General features: G+C 40.0%; 1 protein-coding gene and 1 long non-coding RNA gene across 6 annotated transcripts in view; both read right to left on the bottom strand.

Annotated features, from left to right (window-relative positions):
- The window catches only part of LOC108895425 (granzyme B), a 68,962-nt gene that overhangs the window by 18,951 nt on the left and 27,626 nt on the right, over positions 1 to 22,385 (bottom strand). The window lies entirely within an intron of this gene.
- Positions 10,782 to 22,385, bottom strand: part of LOC127143503 (uncharacterized) — a 15,847-nt gene continuing 4,243 nt past the window's right edge. Inside the window, exon 3 of the long non-coding RNA XR_007814979.1 lies at positions 10,782 to 11,690. This is a non-coding gene — a long non-coding RNA (uncharacterized LOC127143503). The remainder of the gene's footprint in view (positions 11,691 to 22,385) is intronic.

The raw sequence follows: 22,385 nt of genomic DNA, 5'->3' as shown, positions 1-22,385 counted from the left end.
ATCAAACTTTACAGGATTGTTAATGGTACCTATCTGCACACATCCATATGTCAATATTCATACAATTGTTGTAGCGCCACCTATTTATAGCAGGAAATGACATATTTTATAGTGTGATGTCCAGTTTCTAGACGGGTGACCAGATTCACTTCAAATGTTGTCAGCCCCTCCTTGACAATTTTTGGAAGACTGGCTCCGAAAATTGTGAGTTTGGGTCGAAGCGTGTGCCGGTTCTGGCCCGTCAAAGTTCGGAAACCCAACTTCCTGTTTGAAACCTCAGATTTTGGGGTAACTTCCTGTTGCGACTCTCTACTTTATCCTACAGATGGAGCCATTGTATTACTCTTTGATGGGTTTTTGGAAGGGGGTCTCTGTGTGTGTGTGTCTGTGTGTGTGTGTTTGAGGGGGGAGGGGAAGAGGAGTTGATTGAGTCTGTGAGAAGCTGCCACAGGGAGGTTACAGTCAAGAGAGCCATGAGCTGTCACAGATGATGAGTCTGAAAAATATTATCACAGAAAATAATTAGCATAAAAGCTTTTATTTTAAATTTGTTGCAACAAATTCAGGTTTCTTACAGCATTTTCCTTATTGAAAACTAAATTCTACCTGAAATGTATCAATAAAAATCTTCTTTTGCAGTTAATGTCACCAGTTTATAGTTTAGTTTTAATAGCATTCCCTGTCACTGATGTGCCTTTAATTATCGGTTCTATCAGGGATCATTTATGTGTTTATCTTACGGGGGTGAGCCACCTCACAGGTTGGTTATATTACCTGTTGACCTCAGCTCAGTGAGCTAAGACAATGTTTAATGCAGTGTTTTTTCTGATATGAAAATGGATATTATTCAGCACATCTAACCTCAGCAGGCCCCTCTTCAGAAACTCATATCTGCAGATGTCAAAGCTGGCTCAAAAAATTAAACTGGCTTCAAATTAATTTGAAGGAATTGTAGGTTATTTTGAATTCATGTAATCTTACCATTATGTCTCCCCTTGACCAAAGTCTTTACAGTTTGGTTTTGATCAGTTAGGAAATTTCACAAGGGGTCGGCTGATATTTTCATGTTACACAGTGTACGGCGACAGGAAAAGTGCACGTCTACATCCACCGGCGTCGAGGTGAACCAGCTGAATATAAGCCACTCAAGTTGACGACAAGTGCATTGAAAAGTAAAAGCTGCTGGCCTTTACCTTTTCTTTGTCAAAAGCGCCTGTTCGGCCAGTAGTTAGTAAAGTAATATTTTCAGCGTTGTCCACAGTCTCATGACATGTTTAACACGAAGCACAGCACGCTGGTTAAGCTCATGGCAAACTGTTACTAACAAGCTAAAATGAAAGCTTGTCTGTATGTAGTCTAACTGGTTAGTTTGTCACTAATCTCCAAATTTTACAAATTGCTATAAACTTCACTCTCTTAAACCAGTAACAGTCTGAGCTGGACTGATAGGGGTCTGTATGGATAAAGATAAAATCCTAATGATACCCATCCCTACAGCTGGTTAGTGGCTTCGCCCTGACTTTAGGCAGATGAGATATTCACTGTTCAAATAACTTCATTATAAGCCTTGTTTAAGCATAAATGATTTATATATGCACCCAATAACAGAACTTAAAAAAAATGCTTTTGCTCAAAGCTCAAAGCTTTGTAAACTCAAGTTAAAACTGAGTTTTATCTCCTTTTGGGAGGGGTATCTGTGTGTGTGTGTGTGTGTTTGTGTTTGTGTTTGTGTTTGAGGGGGGAGGGGAAGAGGAGTTGATTGAGTCTGTGAGAAGCTGCCACAGGGAGGTTACAGTCAGGAGAGCCAAGAGCTGTCACAGATGATGAGCTCTGAAAAATATTATCACAGAAAATAATTAGCGATAAAAGCTTTTATTTAAAATTTTTACATCTGGGAAGTGTGAACTGTTACGCCAGCGTGTGCCCTGCGACCTGCGTTGACCCCGCGGTTGCCGGGGTCCCGCGGTCGCCGCTCCCCCGTACGGGCGCCGGGTGCGAGGGCCCGTTCAACGCTGCTCGCAGCTTTAATTAGGGCCCGAGCAACGAGTTGCGTGGGCCCAACGGGGCCATGCAACGAGTTGCAAGGACCCTCTTGTTTTCGTTCGGTTTATTATTATTATTATTATTATTATTTTTTTTTCTTCTTTTTCCGCCTCTTTGATCGCCTTTTTGAGGGCCTTAACATGCGTCAAAACTCCTGAAAATTTGCAGACGCGTCAGGCACGGCGAAAAATTTAAGAATTTAGGGGTCTTGAGCATGGGTGTGGCAAAATGGCCTCGGTAGCGCCACCTACATTTTAAACGGAACAGCCCCTCAAGCCCGTTGCGCCTAAAAATCTGAAAATCTGCACACATATGTAACATCCCATGACGCACCAAAAAGTCTCTTGGAGCCATATTCTAAACCCAACAGAAAGTATTTTTATTTTGACCGGAAGGTGAAAAAATTGTGTGTTTTTGGCCATTTCCAGGGGTCGCTTGAACGCGAACTAGTCCTAGACGCATTATCCGATTGACTTCAAAATTTGATAATTTGTTCTTAAGACATAGACGAAGTTAAATTGCAAAAGTTTCGGACTTTTCATTGAAGGGCGTGGAAGTTATGGCCCCTCAAAGTTCGATCACTCGCACGAAACAGGAAGTTGCTTTAAATTTGCTATATTTCGGCCATACTTTGTCCAAACTGCATCAAACTTTACAGGATTGTTAATGGTACCTATCTGCACACATCCATATGTCAATATTCATACAATTGTTGTAGCACCACCTATTTATAGCAGGAAATGACATATTTTATAGTGTGATGTCCAGTTTCTAGACGGGTGACCAGATTCACTTCAAATGTTGTCAGGACAGACTTAAGGATTTTTTGGAAGACTGGCTCCGAAAATTGTGAGTTTTGGGTCGAAGCGTGTGCCGGTTCTGGCCCGTCAAAGTTCAGAAACCCAACTTCCTGTTTGAAACCTCAGATTTTGGGGTAACTTCCTGTTGCGACTCTCTACTTTATCCTACAGATGGAGCCATTGTATTACTCTTTGATGGGTTTTTGGAAGGGGGTCTCTGTGTGTGTGTGTGTGTGTGTGGTGTTTGTGTTTGAGGGGGGAGGGGAAGAGGAGTTGATTGTGTCTGTGAGAAGCTGCCACAGGAGAGGTTACAGTCAGGAGAGCCATGATCTGTCACAGATGATGAGCTCTGAAAAATATTATCACAGAAAATAATTAGCATAAAAGCTTTTATTTTAAATTTTTACATCTGGGAAGTGTGAACTGTTACGCCAGCGTGTGCCCTGCGACCTGCGTTGACCCCGCGGTTGCCGGGGTCCTGTGGTCGCCGCTCCCCCGACGGGACGCCGGGTGCGAGGGCCCGTTCAACGCTGCTCGCAGCTTTAATTATTATTATTATTATTTTTTTTCTTCTTTTTCCGCCTCTTAGATCGGCTTTTTGAGGGCCTTAACATGCGTGAAAACTTACCAAAATTTGCAGACGCGTCAGGCACGGCGAAAAATTTAATAATTTAGGGGTCTTGAGCATGGGTGTGGTAAAATGGCCTCGGTAGCGCCACCTACATTTTTAAACGGAACAGCCCTCAAGCCCGTTGCGCCTAAAAATCTGAAAATCTGCACACATATGTAACATCCCATGACGCACCAAAAAGTCTCTTGGAGCCATATTCTAAACCCAACAGAAAGTATTTTTATTTTGACCGGAAGGTGAAAAAATTGTGTGTTTTTGGCCATTTCCAGGGGTCGCTTGAACGCGAACTAGTCCTAGACGCATTATCCGATTGACTTCAAAACTTAATAGTATGTTCTTAAGACATAGACGATGTTAAATTGCGGCAGATTTTGAGTTTTTGTTGAAGGGCGTGGAAGTTATGGCCCCTCAAAGTTCGATTACTCGCCACGAAACAGGAAGTTGCTTTATTTTTGCTATATTTCGGCCATACTTTGTCCAAACTGCATCAAACTTTACAGGATTGTTAATGGTACCTATCTGCACACATCCATATGTCAATATTCATACAATTGTTGTAGCGCCACCTATTTATAGCAGGAAATGACATATTTTATAGTGTGATGTCCAGTTTCTAGACGGGTGACCAGATTCACTTCAAATGTTGTCAGCCCCTCCTTGAGGAATTTTTTGGAAGACTGGCTCCGAAAATTGTGAGTTTTGGTCGAAGCGTGTGCCGGTTCTGGCCCGTCAAAGTTCGGAAACCCAACTTCCTGTTTGAAACCTCAGATTTTGGGGTAACTTCCTGTTGGCGACTCTCTACTTTATCCTATAGATGGAGCCATTGTATTACTCTTTGATGGGTTTTTGGAAGGGGGTCTCTGTGTGTGTGTGTCTGTGTGTGTGTGTGTGTGTGTGTGTGGTGTGTTTGTGTTTGTGTTTGAGGGGGGAGGGGAAGAAGAGTTGATTGAGTCTGTGAGAAGCTGCCACAGAGAGGTTACAGTCAGGAGAGCCAAGAGCTGCTTTACACGCGGTATAAAAACTTCAGTTAAGATTTGAGCTGTCACTTGAGAAAGCATCATGCCAAAAACTAAGGAAATCACTGTAGACTTGAAGAATTGTCGATGCTTAGGAAGCAGGAGAAGGATATACAAAGTTATAACAGCATTTCCAAGCGTCAAGAACTCAAATGAGAAGCGTCACCGAGAAATTCAAGGAGAGCCACACTGTGCAGAACAAGCCTGGCAGAGGTAGGAAGCCAAAGATTTCAATGACCCTGGAAAGAAAACCAGTTAGAGACCTGTCTAAAGAACCCATAAACGCTGCCAAGACACTAGTGAATGACTTAGTTAAGTCTGAAATTGTAGTCTCAAAGAAGATTACATGAATTCATGTAATCTTACCATATGTCTCCCCTTGACCAAAGCTGAGCGTGGATTGATGCTGTCTTTACAGTTTGGTTTTGATCAGTTAGGAAATTTCACACGGGTCAGCTGATTTTTTCGTCTTACTCAGTGTACGGCGACAGGAAAAGTTCACTAGGTCCTCCAGCGTCGAGGTGAACCAGCTGAATATAAGCCACTCAAGTTGACGACAAGTGCATTGAAAAGTAAAAGCTGCTGGCCTTTACCTTTTCTTTGTCAAAGCGCCTGTTTGGCCAGTAGTTAGTAAAGTAATATTTTCAGCGTTGTCCACAGTCTCATGACATGTTTAACAGGAAGCACAGCACGCTGGTTAAGCTCATGGCAAACTGTTACTAACAGCTAAAATGAAAGCTTGTCTGTATGTAGTCTAACTGGTTAGTTTGTCCACTAATCTCCAAATTTTGCAAATTGCTATAAACTTCACTCTCTTAAACCAGTAACAGTCTGAGCTGGACTGATAGGGGTCTGTATGGATAAAGATAAAATCCTAATGATACCCATCCCTACAGCTGGTTAGTGGCTTCGCCCTGACTTTAGGCAGATGAGATATTCACTGTTCAAATAACTTCATTATAAGCCTTGTTTAAGCATAAATGATTTATATATGCACCCAATAACAGAACTTAAAAAAATGCTTTTGCTCAAAGCTCAAAGCTTGTAAACTCAAGTTAAAACTGAGTTTTATCTCCTTTTGGGAGGGGGTATTTCTCTGTGTGTTTGTGTGTGTGTGTGTGGGTGTGTTTGTGTTTGTGTTTGAGGGGGAGGGGAAGAGGAGTTGATTGAGTCTGTGAGAAGCTGCCACAGAGAGGTTACAGTCAAGAGAGCCAAGAGCTGTCACAGATGATGAGCTCTGAAAAATATTATCACAGAAAATAATTAGCGTAAAAGCTTTTATTTAAAATTTTAACATCTGGGAAGTGTGAACTGTTACGCCAGCGTGTGCCCTGCGACCTGCGTTGACCCCGCGGTTGCCGGGGTCCCGCGGTCGCCGCTCCCCCGACGGGCGCCGGGTGCGAGGGCCCGTTCAACGCTGCTCGCAGCTTTAATTATTATTATTATTATTTTTTTCTTCTTTTTCCGCCTCTTAGATCGGCTTTTTGAGGGCCTTAACATGCGTGAAAACTTACCAAAATTTGCAGACGCGTCAGGCACGGCGAAAAATTTAATAATTTAGGGGTCTTGAGCATGGGCGTGGTAAAATGCCCTCGGTAGCGCCACCTACATTTTTAAACGGAACAGCCCCTCAAGCCCGTTGCGCCTAAAAATCTGAAAATCTGCACACATATGTAACATCCCATGACGCACCAAAAAGTCTCTTGGAGCCATATTCTAAACCCAACAGAAAGTATTTTTATTTTGACCGGAAGGTGAAAAAATTGTGTGTTTTTGGCCATTTCCAGGGGTCGCTTGAACGCGAACTAGTCCTAGACGCATTATCCCATTGACTTCAAAACTTAATAGTATGTTCTTAAGACATAGACGATGTTAAATTGCGGCAGATTTTGAGTTTTTGTTGAAGGGCGTGGAAGTTATGGCCCCTCAAAGTTCGATTACTCGCCACGAAACAGGAAGTTGCTTTATTTTTGCTATATTTCGGCCATACTTTGTCCAAACTGCATCAAACTTTACAGGGTTGTTAATGGTACCTATCTGCACACATCCATATGTCAATATTCATACAATTGTTGTAGCGCCACCTATTTATAGCAGGAAATGACATATTTTATAGTGTGATGTCCAGTTTCTAGACGGGTGACCAGATTCACTTCAAATGTTGTCAGCCCCTCCTTGACAATTTTTGGAAGAAGTCCTCCGAAAATTGTGAGTTTGGGTCGAAGCGTGTGCCGGTTCTGGCCCGTCAAAGTTCGGAAACCCAACTTCCTGTTTGAAACCTCAGATTTTGGGGTAACTTCCTGTTGCGACTCTCTACTTTATCCTACAGATGGAGCCATTGTATTACTCTTTGATGGGTTTTTGGAAGGGGGTCTCTGTGTGTGTGTGTCTGTGTGTGTGTGTTTGAGGGGGGAGGGGAAGAGGAGTTGATTGAGTCTGTGAGAAGCTGCCACAGGGAGGTTACAGTCAGGAGAGCCAAGAGCTGTCACAGATGATGAGCTCTGAAAATATTATCACAGAAAATAATTAGCATAAAAGCTTTTATTTTAAATTTGTTGCAACAAATTCAGGTTTCTTACAGCATTTTCCTTATTGAAAACTAAATTCTACCTGAAATGTATCAATAAAAATCTTCTTTTGCAGTTAATGTCACCAGTTTATAGTTTAGTTTTAATAGCATTCCCTGTCACTGATGTGCCTTTAATTATCGGTTCTATCAGGGATCATTTATGTGTTTATCTTACGGGGGTGAGCCACCTCACAGGTTGGTTATATTACCTGTTGACCTCAGCTCAGTGAGCTAAGACAATGTTTAATGCAGTGTTTTTTCTGATATGAAAATGGATATTATTCAGCACATCTAACCTCAGCAGGCCCCTCTTCAGAAACTCATATCTGCAGATGTCAAAGCTGGCTCAAACGTTGTCCACAGTCTCATGACATGTTTAACACGAAGCACAGCACGCTGGTTAAGCTCATGGCAAACTGTTACTAACAGCTAAAATGAAAGCTTGTCTGTATGTAGTCTAACTGGTTAGTTTGTCACTAATCTCCAAATTTTGCAAATTGCTATAAACTTCACTCTCTTAAACCAGTAACAGTCTGAGCTGGACTGATAGGGGTCTGTATGGATAAAGATAAAATCCTAATGATACCCATCCCTACAGCTGGTTAGTGGCTTCGCCCTGACTTTAGGCAGATGAGATATTCACTGTTCAAATAACTTCATTATAAGCCTTGTTTAAGCATAAATGATTTATATATGCACCCAATAACAGAACTTGCAAAAAAATGCTTTTGCTCAAAGCTCAAAGCTTGTAAACTCAAGTTAAAACTGAGTTTTATCTCCTTTTGGGAGGGGGTATTTCTCTGTGTGTTTGTGTGTGTGTGTGTGTTTGTGTTTGTGTTTGTGTTTGAGGGGGGAGGGGAAGAGGAGTTGATTGAGTCTGTGAGAAGCTGCCACAGAGAGGTTACAGTCAGGAGAGCCAAGAGCTGTCACAGATGATGAGCTCTGAAAAATATTATCACAGAAAATAATTAGCATAAAAGCTTTTATTTTAAATTTGTTGCAACAAATTCAGGTTTCTTACAGCATTTTCCTTATTGAAAACTAAATTCTACCTGAAATGTATCAATAAAAATCTTCTTTTGCAGTTAATGTCACCAGTTTATAGTTTAGTTTTAATAGCATTCCCTGTTACTGATGTGCCTTTAATTATCGGTTCTATCAGGGATCATTTATGTGTTTATCTTACGGGGGTGAGCCACCTCACAGGTTGGTTATATTACCTGTTGACCTCAGCTCAGTGAGCTAAGACAATGTTTAATGCAGTGTTTTTTCTGATATGAAAATGGATATTATTCAGCACATCTAACCTCAGCAGGCCCCTCTTCAGAAACTCATATCTGCAGATGTCAAAGCTGGCTCAAACGTTGTCCACAGTCTCATGACATGTTTAACACGAAGCACAGCACGCTGGTTAAGCTCATGGCAAACTGTTACTAACAGCTAAAATGAAAGCTTGTCTGTATGTAGTCTAACTGGTTAGTTTGTCACTAATCTCCAAATTTTGCAAATTGCTATAAACTTCACTCTCTTAAACCAGTAACAGTCTGAGCTGGACTGATAGGGGTCTGTATGGATAAAGATAAAATCCTAATGATACCCATCCCTACAGCTGGTTAGTGGCTTCGCCCTGACTTTAGGCAGATGAGATATTCACTGTTCAAATAACTTCATTATAACCCTTGTTTAAGCATAAATGATTTATATATGCACCCAATAACAGAACTTGCAAAAAAATGCTTTTGCTCAAAGCTCAAAGCTTGTAAACTCAAGTTAAAACTGAGTTTTATCTCCTTTTGGGAGGGGGTATCTGTGTGTGTGTGTGTGTGTTTGTGTTTGTGTTTGTGTTTGAGGGGGGAGGGGAAGAGGAGTTGATTGAGTCTGTGAGAAGCTGCCACAGAGAGGTTACAGTCAGGAGAGCCAAGAGCTGTCACAGATGATGAGCTCTGAAAAATATTATCACAGAAAATAATTAGCATAAAAGCTTTTATTTGAAATTTTTACATCTGGGAAGTGTGAACTGTTACGCCAGCGTGTGCCCTGCGACCTGCGTTGACCCCGCGGTTGCCGGGGTCCCGCGGTCGCCGCTCCCCCGACGGGCGCCGGGTGCGAGGGCCCGTTCAACGCTGCTCGCAGCTTTAATTATTATTATTATTATTTTTTTTCTTCTTTTTCCGCCTCTTTGATCGCCTTTTTGAGGGCCTTAAAATGCGTCAAAACTCCTGAAAATTTGCAGACGCGTCAGGCACGGCGAAAAATTTAAGAATTTAGGGGTCTTGAGCATGGGTGTGGCAAAATGGCCTCGGTAGCGCCACCTACATTTTTAACGGAACAGCCCCTCAAGCCCGTTGCGCCTAAAAATCTGAAAATCTGCACACATATGTAACATCCCATGACGCACCAAAAAGTCTCTTGGAGCCATATTCTAAACCCAACAGAAAGTATTTTTATTTTGACCGGAAGGTGAAAAAATTGTGTGTTTTTGGCCATTTCCAGGGGTCGCTTGAACGCGAACTAGTCCTAGACGCATTATCCCATTGACTTCAAAACTTAATAGTATGTTCTTAAGACATAGACGATGTTAAATTGCGGCAGATTTTGAGTTTTTGTTGAAGGGCGTGGAAGTTATGGCCCCTCAAAGTTCGATTACTCGCCACGAAACAGGAAGTTGCTTTATTTTTGCTATATTTCGGCCATACTTTGTCCAAACTGCATCAAACTTTACAGGATTGTTAATGGTACCTATCTGCACACATCCATATGTCAATATTCATACAATTGTTGTAGCGCCACCTATTTATAGCAGGAAATGACATATTTTATAGTGTGATGTCCAGTTTCTAGACGGGTGACCAGATTCACTTCAAATGTTGTCAGCCCCTCCTTGAGAATTTTTGGAAGACTGGCTCCGAAAATTGTGAGTTTGGGTCGAAGCGTGTGCCGGTTCTGGCCCGTCAAAGTTCGGAAACCCAACTTCCTGTTTGAAACCTCAGATTTTGGGGTAACTTCCTGTTGCGACTCTCTACTTTATCCTACAGATGGAGCCATTGTATTACTCTTTGATGGGTTTTTGGAAGGGGGTCTCTGTGTGTGTGTGTCTGTGTGTGTGTGTTTGAGGGGGGAGGGGAAGAGGAGTTGATTGAGTCTGTGAGAAGCTGCCACAGGGAGGTTACAGTCAGGAGAGCCAAGAGCTGTCACAGATGATGAGCTCTGAAAAATATTATCACAGAAAATAATTAGCATAAAAGCTTTTATTTTAAATTTGTTGCAACAAATTCAGGTTTCTTACAGCATTTTCCTTATTGAAAACTAAATTCTACCTGAAATGTATCAATAAAAATCTTCTTTTGCAGTTAATGTCACCAGTTTATAGTTTAGTTTTAATAGCATTCCCTGTCACTGATGTGCCTTTAATTATCGGTTCTATCAGGGATCATTTATGTGTTTATCTTACGGGGGTGAGCCACCTCACAGGTTGGTTATATTACCTGTTGACCTCAGCTCAGTGAGCTAAGACAATGTTTAATGCAGTGTTTTTTCTGATATGAAAATGGATATTATTCAGCACATCTAACCTCAGCAGGCCCCTCTTCAGAAACTCATATCTGCAGATGTCAAAGCTGGCTCAAAAAATTAAACTGGCTTCAAATTAATTTGAAGGAATTGTAGGTTATTTTGAATTCATGTAATCTTACCATATGTCTCCCCTTGACCAAAGTCTTTACAGTTTGGTTTTGATCAGTTAGGAAATTTCACAAGGGGTCGGCTGATATTTTCATGTTACACAGTGTACGGCGACAGGAAAAGTGCACGTCTACATCCACCGGCGTCGAGGTGAACCAGCTGAATATAAGCCACTCAAGTTGACGACAAGTGCATTGAAAAGTAAAAGCTGCTGGCCTTTACCTTTTCTTTGTAAAAGCGCCTGTTCGGCCAGTAGTTAGTAAAGTAATATTTTCAGCATTGTCCACAGTCTCATGACATGTTTAACACGAAGCACAGCACGCTGGTTAAGCTCATGGCAAACTGTTACTAACAGCTAAAATGAAAGCTTGTCTGTATGTGGTCTAACTGGTTAGTTTGTCACTAATCTCCAAATTTTGCAAATTGCTATAAACTTCACTCTCTTAAACCAGTAACAGTCTGAGCTGGACTGATAGGGGTCTGTATGGATAAAGATAAAATCCTAATGATACCCATCCCTACAGCTGGTTAGTGGCTTCGCCCTGACTTTAGGCAGATGAGATATTCACTGTTCAAATAACTTCATTATAAGCCTTGTTTAAGCATAAATGATTTATATATGCACCCAATAACAGAACTTAAAAAAAATGCTTTTGCTCAAAGCTCAAAGCTTGTAAACTCAAGTTAAAACTGAGTTTTATCTCCTTTTGGGAGGGGGTATCTGTGTGTGTGTGTGTGTTTGTGTTTGTGTTTGAGGGGGGAGGGGAAGAGGAGTTGATTGAGTCTGTGAGAAGCTGCCACAGAGAGGTTACAGTCAGGAGAGCCAAGAGCTGTCACAGATGATGAGCTCTGAAAAATATTATCACAGAAAATAATTAGCATAAAAGCTTTTATTTAAAATTTTTACATCTCGGAAGTGTGAACTGTTACGCCAGCGTGTGCCCTGCGACCTGTGTCGACCCCGCGGTTGCCGGGGTCCCGCGGTCGCTGCTCCCCCGACGGGCGCCGGGTGCGAGGGCCCGTTCAACGCTGCTCGCAGCTTTAATTCTTTCTGAAATCATGTGTGAATTTAGGCCATGGGCCAAGGAAGATTGTTTTAGTGTCACCAGTAATTAGAATGTACTTTGGCAAACCTTAATCTGAGTTATACCAACAAGCACAGGGTGTGCGCACAAAAGAACTACCACCTTTCATTTACTCAAAAGCACTTAGAGTTCATACTTCTGCCAAGGTTGGACAACCTTTTAAATGTGTAATTACAATTACATGCCAGTTTCAATCTATCTTTGTTTTGGATCTGCATCAAAATACACAAACAATTTACAGTAAAATAGTTAATAATATGAGTTCACAGATAAGCACTTTGATGTACATCTACACCCAAAACTAATGACGTCTTCTGCTCTTGGTCTGTGGCCTGATTTTCCACCAGATTTTACTGTAAGCAAGTCTTTAGAATACTGTGATAATAAACAAAAAAACAGACAGAGGAAAAACTACCAGGGCTGAAAATATTAAGATTGATAACGTAGGCTGTACAAGTCCCCCTGTAAGTCAGAGAATTATTTTCAACTTCATGGTTATTTATCAGTGTCAGGATTAAACCATTGAAAGAGTAGTTCTACATTTTTTGAAACTACATGTGTATTTGCTTTAATGACCAGGTTTAGATGAGCAGATTGATAACACTTTCATATTTGCCTGTCAAATATGAAGCAACAGCTTCATAACAACAGCTGATTAGCTTAGCTTAGCATAAACACTGGAAACCGGGGGAACTTCTAGTATGGCCTAAAATATCAAAATCTGCCTATGATTTGCTAAAGCTCACTAAGTAGCCAGGTACTGCAAATTTTGATGTTTTGCTGTGAAAGATGAAGCTGTTGTAACACCACTGTGTTACAACACACCTATATTCCCTTTATACTCATAGTACCACTTACTGGCAACAGGAAATGACTATTTCTATACTTTGATGTCCTCCTGCCACATTGACCAGATCCACCTCAAATCTAGTCAGAAAATCAGGACTTGAAAATGCTTTATTGTTAAAATTGTGAGTTTACATGGTGTAGCCCTGGCAGTGTGATGAATTTCAATATTTTGCCAAGAAAGAGGAAGATGTTGGTTAAAGGCAAGGGATGCTGGAAAACTTGGACAATATTATGATAATTGTACAATAAGTGTAAAATTGAGTTTTTGAGTTGATGTGTTGTGGGCTTTTTTTGACGGGTCACAGTAACATCCTGTGACACTTGTCATCCCTGTGAGGTTGCCAGGCAACAAGTGGAGACTCCAGGAAATCACTGGCATTGCTTGGAAAGAGTCAGGCATATAATGTGTTTGTTACTATGCCTTAAAGGTGCTACTAGGCTGACGCAGGCTAGCTGTATCCCTGATTCCAGTTTTTTATGCCAAGCTAATCTAATCGACTGCTAGCTGTGGCTTCATATTTATCACACAGATATGAGGGTGCCATCAGTCTTCTCTTCCCAAATTGGTGATGTCTAACATACAGTAGGACTAACGAGATGCTTCAGTATCCCAAAAGAAAAATATATAGCCTGAGAATACCTTAAAGCTGCCTCTAACTTTTTCAGAATAAAATACTCATTTTTAATTTGTAGGATGTAGACTTAAGAATCACCTGTTTTGAATTCTCCATTTTTGGATCCACTGTGATATGCAACACATAGCAGACAGCACATGTTTGTCTGATGTCATCACATGTGCAACAGACTGCTGTTTCACATTGTGACCTGTTGTCTAAGGCATCACTTGTGCTGAATTATTACACAGGGCTTTAACTGTTCCATGTCAACAGATGAAGCTGAATATAGACATCTAAACTTAATTTGTCTTAGTCTTGAGTTTTCTGTATTTTCATCTAAAGTGGTTTGGCAAGACCCCACTGCAAGTAATACTGTTACATGAAGGATGTTTTTTTGCTACTTCGGTTACAAAACAAAACTGTGCAGTGTTTTAATCATAACTGTAGGTGAAGGAGGAAGAAACTGCACTTGATTTGTCTGACACTCAGGCAAGTTGCCATATCTTGGTAAAGGTTAGAGGTGATGTATATCAGACATTGTACATGTGTTTTGGGAAGATACAAACTATACAGTGACTGTTGATACCTGCAAGACAGCATTCTCTGATGACGATGAAATCCGCATGCCGTTTTTATGAATACAGTGTCACAAAGAAAATATTTCTCTTTGTCATACTGAGATCATGTTTATTGGTCTGCACTTCCTCATCTGGTGTTCAGCATTTAATCTACCTCCGCCCTTTCTTCTCAGGGTTGTAAACAAGTTAACAGACACATTGATGTGCATTGTAAAACAGTAGTGTGGTGTTAAATGATTTAAACTCTGATGTCAGACTCCTTTGTGTTGGAATTTGAATATACAGTGTTTATGACTTGGCACCAGGGCTGAGAGCTTACAGACAACGTAAGATACATGATGTCTTATGATGTTGGAGAATAGAAGCAGTTTTACACAGAGCAAACTGAGGGTAATGGGGAGAGGTGTTTCCAACTTTGATTATGATGACACCTGCACATAATCTTGACATTTCAGCCAGAGACAATTTGGCACATACTTGTCTCCCAACAATCAGACATTTGACACTCCTCTAATTTTGTATATTGTAACTAATGCTAAAAGTCACAGGGGTCACTTTCATATAGTAGTAGATTTAGTTACAATACGGCAGCAGTTAAATTTAGTTTTACTTTTTCTACAAACTTTCTTGATTCAACTCCCACCACATTTTGTGAAAAATGGTGAATCCACCTCATAAGAAAACACCCAGAAAATAAGCTAACACAAATGTCACTGCGGTGTTGTAACAAGCAGCTTTACATGCTGGCAAATAATCCCTAGCAACATGTCTTGCTGTACATGTTTTACCTACATTAGGGGAGTGGAAGGCAATAAACTGATTGCTTTTTGGCCACTTGAGGGAAACAGAGACAAGTTCTGAAAACACTGACATGTCATCAGTTGATATACCAAACCTGTTAGCACAGAGTTATTTATTTACAAAGCAGGTATGGGGTTACATAGCTTTCATTTGGATCCTGTTTCTGCCTGATGACTGTTAAGTCTAATATTCACTTTCCTTTTATAACAACTCCTCAGGGAAATATCTAGCTTTTTAGTTGCTAACTACACCACTGCTCACTATCTAGTCTCTTGGTTGGTGGTTGGTCTGTTGTTTCATGCTGAGCGGGTAGTGATCAGTGTGTTTACTGGAGTTTTTTTTCTGTTGCTGTTGTAAAATGATCCTGATGAGAGTGTGCCTGTAAAACAGTAAAACAGTAAAACAGTGGGCTGTACAACCAAAACAATGAGCCGAAAGACATTAAAACTGCACTAATAATTAATTGTTGGTTCATCACCACAAACAGAACCTCATACCTAAAGTAATAACAGTTTTCATTGCACTGATTCATGGAGCTGCAACACCCAGTCTCTTTTAAAAAATAGTACATACTTATATGATGATGGTCAAATTCAATGCAGTGATACAGGGATTTGGACATGAATTAAGGTGCAACAATGTTAGTCACACTACTGAGGCATGTTGGGTCCTGTACCCAAGAGCCATTATCACAGTTTTTAATTGCTCCACCATACAGCAGTCAAAAAGGTCACCATAGGAGCAGACATGCTGACATGCTTTTCACATTTAGGAAAGAAGGTATGGGACATGTTGAGTTATGGAATTTCTGTTAAATTGGCAATAATAGAGGAGCATTTCTCATTGGGCATACTTATGAAAAACAGATCAGAGGACGAGACAGTTCTCTCAAGTGCCTACTATAGTGCAAATGATAATTACAGCCTTATGCATCCACAGTTTAATGCAGACAGTGCATCAATGCGTCACCCTGCCCCATTAAATCATACAGCCCTATTATCTCTTTAATGGGAAATATTTCATACTGGAACCTAAACAGGAACTTGTTTAGGTCATGCGGATGTTATGATCAGAGAAAAAATTTGTTTGACATTGGTTTCAGATGTCTCAGTGTCATCAGACAAGCTGATTTGATTGAGTAAGCCAACAGTATGAATCAAAAAGGCTTGTAGGTAATTAGTTTTCACTGTGCACATACACACTCCCTCACACACACACACCTACACAATAATAAACCAGATCTTTGTCTCAGGCTTGTAAGAGGAGAAGTTCACTTTTTAATTCTTATTGTGGACCAAATTTAACTTTTACTTTAACTCTTGTAGTACCCTTCTTCCAAACGAGTGAGTGAGGGAAAGAGAGACTAGACGGTTTGCATTTCTTTCATATTTTTTTTTCATTCTAAGGCACTCGGGGTGTGTCTAATAATTAAATACCGTGCACCTTAGGGCTATTATTGTTAACATATTTATGCCTCCATGAATTTCTGAGAATTAGAATGAATCTTTGACAAGGAAGTTTTGCAGGGAGCAATTGCATTTTATGCAATCATTTTTGTGGTAAAAATAGATACAGAATGTGTTTCCAAAATCCTTCTTATTTGCTCTTCTGTGCACATTTCATTTTACTTTGGAGGGAAATCATCTCTATGTTCATAGTGCAAATGCAGTTTATTGAAGTGACAGTAATATTCTTCTAGCATTTCCACAAATGAAAAGAATGTGAGACAGTTTTGTGAAGTCTTGTGAAGTCAAGGAATTTATTCAGTGCAATTCACTGACACCAGCACAAGGCAAACAAAAATATTTAATATGATCGTGAGAACATTAAGAGTTTTGTTTGAATACATGGAATATGACAGGTATGATATCACCTCTATAGGTAATATTGTGGAATCTCAGGCTGACTTATTGTAAGTAATAAGGTGCTGTCAGCATGCATTCCATTGTAAACACAATTTGACAGCTTAATTGCTGAGAGACAGAAGGCAACCATATATTACTTGCTGGCAAAAGCTTTGCATTTCATCTGCTGTGGAATCAGTTCTTATACTACTTGTTGCAGGCCAGTGGAAGCAGTGTTGTGATCACCTCATGAAGATTGAAATGCCAAGCCCCAGGAAATCCATCGCAGTGAAGCAGGGATCGCTATACCATGAAATAGGTACTGTAACACAAGCAGAGTGACACCTGCATTATATACTTACACTGATACCTCCTGGTGATGTCAGTCAAACAACGTTTTGGTTACTTTTCACATGAATCTGCACTTACACTGCATAAATGATCAGTTAAAACTACAATAACAGATTTTTCACTTGGCTCTAGCGAAAAAAGCAGTAAACACAGCATAATATTACTTTTCAAGTCAATAGATTTATATATATATTATATTTATATAATATTTACTAACAAGTCCTCCTCAATCTGAACTAATATAGGTTGTTTGACCCTACCCTGAAATAGCTCCACTACAGCAGCTGCAATGGTTGCAATGATAAACACGTGGAGTGTATACGTGACAATACACCATACCTTTATCATCAGGGCTACAATCATAAACACATGGAATGTACCCACAGCTATGCACTGCACATTTGTGGCCAATAATAAAAATGTTGTTAACCTTATGGAGTGATAACAGCTTTGTTAGGCTCAGTAAACAAACCTATAATAATACTGTGAATTGATGGAGACCACCTAACAATAAAATTTATGGGTTGTAAAAATTTTTTGACACATACAACCTGTTTGTTTACAACCGGCTTGTTTTCTATAGGAGGATTGGAGGTCTCATTTGCACACAGCAGGTACTGCGCCACACTAGCATTCATTTGCTGTTGTGTTTGCATCTACCTGATGCATATAAGTCTAATATTCACCCTCTTAATAGCTTTATTTTGGTCTTCACCAACTCCTGAAGAAACTCTGTAGAGCCTCAGCTTAAATGCTCCACTTTGTTCACTTGCTGAGTTTGGCTGTCTGCAGTTAGGTGCTGGACAATGTAATGTGAATTTTTGGAAAATGGCTAGCTACTGTGGCAGAAAACTACTCTATTAGACCTGCAAGAGGGAATTAAAACACAAAGTTGTGGGCTGGTAAACCTCAGTAATGGTGTGAAAGAAGCTACCTCCTTAGAACTTGGGAGGAAATGCAGAGTTGATTTCTGTAATTTTTCTGTGGGTTCATCACGACTCACGACCCCTTTCACATACAAGTAATACAAGTAATAACATGATCCACTGTTTAACTTTAACCATAGCCATTTTAATGCAGTAATCACACATCCACACAATGAAGCAAGTTTCATGAGTCTGCCAATTGATTTTCATATAATCAAACTTTAACATGACATGTGGTTATGGAGTTAAAACTCACAAATTTGCTTATCCATGGATATATGACAGCGTCATGGTCAGCTTACACTGAAGCATCTGTCACTCTGTGCCGGGCATTATAACAATATGATGAGACATAAAACGTAATGCCTCATTTCAGCAGGCTTTATCTTCATCTGCAGAATCTGGAGTGACGCCTAGCCTGAAAGTCGACAGACGGGTTTGAACAAATCACAGGATCTGAAAGAGATAAATGACTCTGCCCAACAATGACCTGAGACAACAATCCAGACTCTGTTGACGTGAACACCTGCTAACAAAAATATGTCAGTCATGCTGATCAGAAAATATACAGCTATACTCTATAGCAGCAACCAAGTAGAACAAATATGTTAACACCTAACACCTAATATGTGGGTGTGTTGTTTAAATAACTTTTTTTTTTTAAAGAGCATTCCAGTCATTCAGACAGCATGAGAAACAAAACCTCTCAGAAGGAAGAGAGCACAAAATAGTGCAGTAGAGGAAATACAACTGTTTCTCTGAAATCCCCATCATCCTCTCACAAAGGGAGATGTTTGAAATATTTGATGTGTTTGTAACTGTAGAATAAAATGATTAAAATCCTCTTCCTGTTTGTCTTTTTTTTCCTCTTCTTTTTAAAGTAACACCCACCTCTTCAAGAGAGGGTCTTGTGGTTCCAGATTTATCTGTAGAGATCCGGACCTTGCTGTCTTCTTACTACAAGGAAAGGTATGCTTTCTGTCACAGAACACATTCCTCTCACCATTTTTACATTTTACCTCTGCAGGATTCTTAGCAACATGATTTACTTTCTCCTGGTGAATTACATACAAAAATCTTACCTAATACTCATCATGACACACATAATTACTTGTTTGTTGTGACAGTCTAACAAGGACTGCATTGAAGCTAGGAGCGGTGTAACACTAAATGGGACACGCTACTGACTCCGAGGCATGAAAATGAAAACAGTGTCTACAACGGACTTGTTCAGATGAACAAAAATGTCTGTCCGAAATTCACCATCTTGCACTGACAAAAAGAGTTGAGTGAAGAAGCAAAGTCCCGCCCTCATACTTAAGATAACCGGGAATATTTTTGCAATGCTCTTTTCTGTCAGTATTTCAGCCAGAATGTCTCAGCAAAGGCGATAGATATGTAAGTGATACATTCTCAGAAATATCTGACAGTTTTGTGAGATCTTGTCAGTCTTTATAAACAGTATTGCATAATCCATGCTGTTTCAGTCTGTTTTATATTAGGAGTTGCATGGTAGTAGTGGTAACTGCATAGTGAAATTACATCACAGTCACAGTGGAATTGCCGTGGGAGGTGCATTGTTCATAGTGTGCGGTTCTGGAGTGAGTCAGGCTTTATTAACAAGTTGTAATTATATATTAGAGTAGAATTTCTTGTTTGGTCAGTTCATTCACGACTACAGAAAAAGCAATAACAAACAACAGCATCTTTAATGCACCCACTGAGGTCAGCCCGTACATGACTTAAGCTGACATCAGAGCTAAGCAAGATAAATACAGCTTTGACTTAAATGCATCATTTTCCTCTTACACAATGTGGACTATGTCATTGAACACTAGCTGATAATTTGACTTCTGAGAATGGCAAACATGGTACATAATGCACCCGATTGTCAAATGCTACAGATACTGTTCAGGAGTGTGATGGTTTGTGTACAGAGAAAAGCCAGACGTTGGTCAAAAGATGTCCTGGAGAACAGGTTGTGCTGGAGACTTTGATAGTTGATATATGTGAAGTAACAAGCTAAGAAGATGACTGGGTCCAGCTTTTACAATGCTGGCTTTGTGTAACTATGAATGCTTTGTGTATATTTGCAGTTGGGGATGGTTTTTTTTTTTTTTTTTCCAAATATCCTAGTAATGAGTCAGACCTCTGTATTGTATAAGTAACTATACAGCTAGTGGCAGTAGGTTGGGCACCAACTAAACGCTAGTACATAGCTGTGAACTCGTAATCTTACATCTTACAATTGAAGAATATGCCTAAGTTTGATGTTTTTAACAATAACACCAAGATATGATGAAATCTGCGCATGCAGATTTTCTGGGGAAATGATGGCCAGTCAGAGTTTAGCTTTGCGGATGTAGAATCTTTTGCATGTGGTAGACAATTAACCAGGCAGGACAGATCAGAGCTTTGGTGGAAGATTATCTGAGTATCATTCATGTAACAATGAAAAGGAACACCATATCTGTCTATTATGTGGCCTAGGGGCAGTGTATTACATACATATACAATATGTATTTCATTACAAATTAGAGAATACATGCCCTTAGATGTTATTTGTAATGTATTCCATGTGAGTACTCAGATTGAGTAACATATTTTAAATACTTTGGATTACTGCAGAATCGGCTTACATTACTATTGCATGTAGCAGTGTGAATGAATGTGGCATTCATTCAATACTGTGAGATAAAGTAGACTGAACCCAGGTGATGTTCTATCTGGCAAGAAGGCTCAATTTCTAATTTACCTTTTATTTTCCAGCTCTATGTTGGAGCGCATGAAAAATAATTACCTTGTCTATTTTCCCACAGCATGAAATGGGGGCAAAAGATAATAAATAGCAAATAGTGTAAATCTGCAGTGCGACACAAAGTGAGGAAGCTAGTTTGCAAAAAGTTACCAAAAAGTTGTAGTTGTGTAGTGTATAGAAATAATTGGCCAAAAAATAAGTACACATTGCATGTTTTAAATTGGTAACTTGGTGGTTTGTATGTTATCTGCTTAGCAAGATAGCTACTATGATAACAGGCTGATGCTGCAGTCAGCTAGCAATTAGGTAGCTAGCTAGGTAGGCAAATTTGACCCAGAAACTACAACCACCAGATTCCAGAGTGACCAATGCAGTGTTACAAAAGTAATCCCTTTAGGTAATCTATTAATTTTAAGAATGCATTCTGGTTACCACCTATTTACATTGTTGATTGAGCTTTAAATTGAACCCTGGGGCACTTTGCATGTTATTGTGGCCAAAGATGAGACACTGTCACCTGCCTGAAATAAGAAACACATATGATCTGACTGCTATGCTGTAAACTAGACACTGTAAGGCTGTATCAGGTATACCAACCCAATGCTGAAGACTGTTTATCAGAATACCACAATATTAAAAGCGGCACTTAAGCCTAGTAAAATGATAACGCAGCAGTCTCCAGCATCTGCATTCACTATGAGGTCATCTGTGACTCTTGTGATTTATTCCCAAAACCTGCCTGAAATTTTATTTTAATACTGTTGTCTGACAGGGCTTTCAGAGGCTATGATGAGACTGACTTTTCTAAAACTTTGGCAGTAATCCAAGGAAGACTGGAAACTATTCTGAAGCTGTAGACAGAGGAGTCAGGCAGTGGATTTTAGAGAAGAGCTGGACACAGGCATTAGAGAAGGAAATGTTCTCTACACTGAGGAAACTGGGAGCAATCAGACTCCCTAACAAAAATTTAGAGGGCATGACATCAAGTGGACTAAAGCGGGGTTTCAAGTGTAGCAGTGTCCATTAGTTTTGCAGAAACTGGGGTGAAATGGCTTTAAATGGGATGAATGGGGCAGGAGAGGTCTATGGAGGAAACAGGATTGGATTGTTGGAGGTGAAACCATCCAAATTTAGTGGTTTTAAAAAGTGATCAACAATATTAAAAGAGTTTTGGGATAATGCTTGTGTTAGCAGTAATTAAATCTGAAAAAGATTTCACTGTTGCAGTCTCAAAAAGCTTATTATATGATGTCAACAGTATCTTTATCTGTTGATAGTGTACCTTGAATCTAGTGTTTTTTCCACTGACGCTCCACCCTTCTGCACTGTCTTGTGGCTGTAAGGAAAGGAAGATGAGTCAGAGTTGATTTACTAACTGTCAGTTATCTGTTATCCCTCTGAGAGGGTTTAAATGTACTTATGCAGAGGAAACACAAGTAGTTACAATGATTTTAAATTGGGTATTCAGTTGCTAATAAGAATTTCTGATAGCACAAACAGCCTAATTGTGCTGTAAAATTTGTAAACCCACACCCCACACATTTAAAAACAAGCGTTAAACGTGAAATACATTTCGTGCCAGTGTAATCCATCATGTCCTCATAGCAGTGATGAGGCAATTATGTTTGAGAATGTTCTGGGAAGTCAAGGAACTATATCCTCATACCAACCAGTGCTTCGATAAGAAATTGGCAACCTTACAGTTTGAGCTGTGGTTTTGAGATGAGCGTGAATAGTTTCAACTGTCAGGAGGTGTGATGTTTTTACCAACTGGAATTCTAACTGGGGTGTGTGCATGTGTGTCATGGAGAAGCTATTTCCATGTCAATATACCTG

This window comes from Lates calcarifer, linkage group LG17 (assembly GCF_001640805.2).
Source record: "Lates calcarifer isolate ASB-BC8 linkage group LG17, TLL_Latcal_v3, whole genome shotgun sequence".
Taxonomy (NCBI): domain Eukaryota; kingdom Metazoa; phylum Chordata; class Actinopteri; family Centropomidae; genus Lates; species Lates calcarifer.
This window is presented reverse-complemented; position numbering and strand designations above follow the sequence as displayed.